Consider the following 4,266-nt stretch of genomic DNA (forward strand, 5'->3'; position numbering starts at 1 on the left):
TGATGCAGCTTTTGTAGAATACCTAAATGAAATTCTAATTGATAAATATGAAAAAAGTAACCATAATATAGTAGTCGGTGATTTTAATATTAACATGAACTGCATTTCAACATATAGTACTAAATTAAATGAGATATTTGCTGTGCATGAGCCAAAAAATAGAATTTAATACGCGAATCACAGATAAAAGTGAATCGAAAATTGATTTATTATTTTCAAACAAGGATGAAATTCTCTGTAATAATTTGCAGTAATACAAAATATCTGATCATTGAACTATAAAATTTAATATTAAAACGTTCAAAGTATACAAGATGAGACTGACCAAGAAAATCATAGCTTGGGACAAATACAATAGTGATATTTTAATAAGCATCCTTAGATCATTTAACTTCAACTTTACTATAAACTTGTCAATTGATGTTAAAGTCGAATTAATTAGTAATATAATGATTCAGGCTATGGAAAGTTTAACCTACGAGAAAGAAGTGCATATCAAGTTAATGAATAAATGGTATGACAGAGAATTGGCACAAATGAATAAATACAAATACAATATGTACACGTGTGCGTTACAAACTGGAGAGTGGGATGAATATAAAAATATAAATAGGTCATACAAAAAATTAGTCAAATTAAAAAAAAAATAAAGTATATGGAGAATAAAATCATTTTGAATGAATATAATGCTAAAGAAATGTGGAAATATCTCAAACAAACGGTTAACCTAACTAAAGATAACGAAGGGATAAAAAAGGTGATACTGGATGGCATACTGGCTGAAAACGAAACCGATCTGGCAAATGGTCTGAATAGATTTTTTGTAAACAGTGTGATTGAAATTAATAATAACATCGAAACCTGTCAAGTAGCACTAGAGGATTAATTCAAAATTAAAGTTTGCTGAAATTACCACCGATGATGTTATTAATATCCAAAAAGACTTTAAATATAAAATAGGTGGAAGGAAACCGCTATCCGAAGGTGTACTAAAAGATTGTATATCGTATACCGGATATTTATATGCTCAATAATCAATAACAGCTTAGAAGATGGTGTGGTACTGAAATGTGGAAAACGTCAACAATAATACCTGTGGAAAAAGTTAAAAAGACAATGCAACCTGAAGAACTTAGACCCATAAATACCCTGCCAAGTGATGCTAAAATTCTCGAAGTCGTTGTTAAGAATCAGTTGGTGAATCATCTTGAAGTAAATAATATACTAGTCTACCAACAGTCAGGATTTAGGAAAAAACATTCCTGTGAGACAGCGCTGAACTTGGTGACGTCTGATTGGAAAGAAGAGATAAACAACAAAAAAGTAGTGGTTTCAGTTTTCCTTGACCTCAAAAGAGCTTTTAAAACGGTGGATAGAGAGATATTAATAAAAAAAATGCAGCGGATTGGCATAACTGATATTGAACTTAAATGGTTCCGCAACTATTTGAAGCAGAGAAAGCAGAAAACAATTATAAATGCTGTGACGTCGGATTAATTAGAGCATAGGGTTACCTCAAGGCTCAGTATTGGCACCTATACTATTTCTTATATACGTAAATGACATAGTCAATGCTATCGAAGGTTGTGAAATTAGACGTTTTGCGGATGATGCATTAATTATGATAAGTGAAAATAATATTAATACTGCACTTGCCAAAATGCAACATGAACTAAATAACTTGTATAAATGGTTGTGTGGTAATAGACTGAAACTAAATATAAATAAAACTAAATATATGATAATAACAAGGAGGAATATCAATGAGGATGATATAGCCGAGCTAAACATAAATGATGAAATCATACAAAGAGTTAACAATATAAAATACTTAGGAATAATAATCGATAATAAATTTAAATTTGAAGATCATATAAATTATACAATTAAAAAAGTTGCTAATAAAATAGGAGTGATGCAGAGAACAACTAAATTCATTCAAAAAAAGTACAAAATAATTTTATATAAATCAGTTATAGAACCGCACTTCGTGTACTGCCCGTCCATTCTATTCATAATATCGGATAAAAAAGTAGACAAGCTCCAAAAGCTTCAAAATAGATGCATGAGATTTATTCTTGAGAAACTTAGAGATACACGAACGGCTGATAAGTTGAAGACCTTAGACTGTTTAAGTGTGAAACAAAAGATTTTTTTCCACTCCCTGAAATTCATATTTAATATCAAACATGGAAATGTACCTGAGTATTTAAATAAAAATATAGCATTAGTTGAGCAAACTCACAACATAAATACGAGGAACAAACATAATTTCAAATTGCCGTTTTTTAGAACTGAAATTGATCAACAGAACATTTTCTACAAGGGTCTGAAAAGTTACAATGATCTGCCTATGGATATAAAAAGTTGCAACCAAATAACAGTATTTAAAACAAAATTATATGAATATTGTAAAACCTTAGCTATAAGATAAAAAACTGTAATATTTTCTAATTTACGAATTAGGCTTCTGGCCGTAATAAATAAATAATCTAATCTTATTAAACAGCAAAGCCAAAGCAATACAAACAAATATTAAAAATTTACGTTTCACTTGCGTTATCATTTGGTTTGCGTGAAAGGTTATGTCTATTTCCAATCTCTAATGTTCAATTTTAGATAATATCTTCTACCGTTTATGGGTTTCTAAATTGGTTATTTTCATTTTCCATCATGACAAAAATCAAAATGTGACTTTTTCTTTTGCGTTCGTTGTGGCTGGGAAACGTGTGTTATTTCAAAGTGACGCCAGTGCCAAAACGATGCAAAAGTCGATTGCGTTTGGGTCTTCAGCACAAATTTTTCTTCTTATGCTTTGCTTGTAAAAAGTTGAGAGTTTGCTACTTTTGTATATCAGATGGCGCTGATGATGCGCAATGCAATTAATGCAATCTACTCAGCTGATTGTTCCCTTTTTAATATGCTTTTACATTTCATCTTCCTACAAAACCAAAGTACATGGAACTTTTATTTATGTTTGTATGTGTATGTCGCCCTACTGCCATCTTGAATAGTTCCGCCATAGGTTGGCTCATTTCAACAGCAACAACATATCTGTTTCCAAATTGCCAAAATCTATGTGCTGAAAGTAGGCGAATGGAATGGAGAGAAAACACAAAGCTTTTCAGTTCTTGTGGGTTGCTCCTCAAAAGAAGTGAAATGCGCCAAAGATTTGACATTATTAATTGGCAGATACGAAGTAAGTACTATGATTGCCCATTGCAATTTCTATTAGTTCATAAGTGAATATTACAAGCAAAATATAAAGAACTTATTTCTAAACTTTTGTGAAGATATTAGTGGATGATTAAATTTCCTATTAGTACACCAACAACGATTCCTCTACATCCCAGAGCGGTGGGTACTAATGGAAAATATAATCAAATTGTTGGATGTTTGCTAAATTGTAATCAACCAACTTTCATGTTTATATTTAATTTATTTCAGATTTGTTGATTATTTCCGGTTAAGTAGAGCTACTTTTACGTACGTTCAGCAAATATGACCATCAATGAAAGTAGGGAGACGACTTCTTTTCAAACTTTTTTTTAACAAGCTGCGCAAATTGGTTGCTGTTCGCTATTTTCACCAATTTCTGAAATTTAATAAAAACTAAACAAATAAAGTGTGTATAAAAGTATAAGTCAGACTTATTTTACCAAATTTTTAACAGCAGAATATTTTATTGCATGCTTGTCGTCACCAAAAACTGTGTTGACAAATTGTATGTTGACACGCGTCAATAGTACATCAATATTTTTGTGGTAAATACCAAAAAAGCATCAACAGCTGCCAATAGTTATCGGCTTTCATGACACCAATACCAATTGGGAGGTTTCGACACTATTTTTGACAATATTGACAACCGTAATAGGGGCGATTATATTAAAAAAGTTAGCTGTTTTCCAGTCAGCACCTGTATGGTTACACCATGGTTGCTGTCACAAATCACACACAGAAGATTGCGCATTCACGAGTTCAAAATTGCTTTGTTCTGCGTATCTACGTCACACTTGACTGCTTGAGCGAATGAAAGAAAGAGAGAAAAAAAAGAGCTAAAGGAAAATGATGTAAAAATTGCCCATAAAAAACAGCTGATCTTTTGTTTACATGCGCAATGCGCAATCTTTTATGTGTGCTTTATGGGTTGCTGTAGTGATGAGTCGCGGTTCAATGATATGGTTGGCTCACCTTTACAGTAACAACTTATCTGTGTTCAGATTGTTAAAATCTGCGTGCAGGTATTAGGCGAATAGGATGGAGAGA

At 31.8% G+C, this 4,266-nt stretch overlaps 1 long non-coding RNA gene across 1 annotated transcript; it reads right to left on the reverse strand.

The window, feature by feature from the left end:
- Window positions 1-1,069: 1,069 nt before the first annotated feature.
- On the reverse strand, window positions 1,070-3,824 carry LOC137242839 (uncharacterized). Its single transcript, XR_010950385.1, has 3 exons — window positions 3,660-3,824; window positions 2,246-3,595; window positions 1,070-2,164 (listed from the first exon to the last, which is right to left on the reverse strand). It is a non-coding gene; the product is annotated as an uncharacterized lncRNA (long non-coding RNA).
- Between the last annotated feature and the right edge of the window lie 442 nt (window positions 3,825-4,266).

This window comes from Eurosta solidaginis, chromosome 2 (assembly GCF_040869045.1).
Source record: "Eurosta solidaginis isolate ZX-2024a chromosome 2, ASM4086904v1, whole genome shotgun sequence".
Classification (NCBI taxonomy): Eukaryota; Metazoa; Arthropoda; class Insecta; order Diptera; family Tephritidae; genus Eurosta; species Eurosta solidaginis.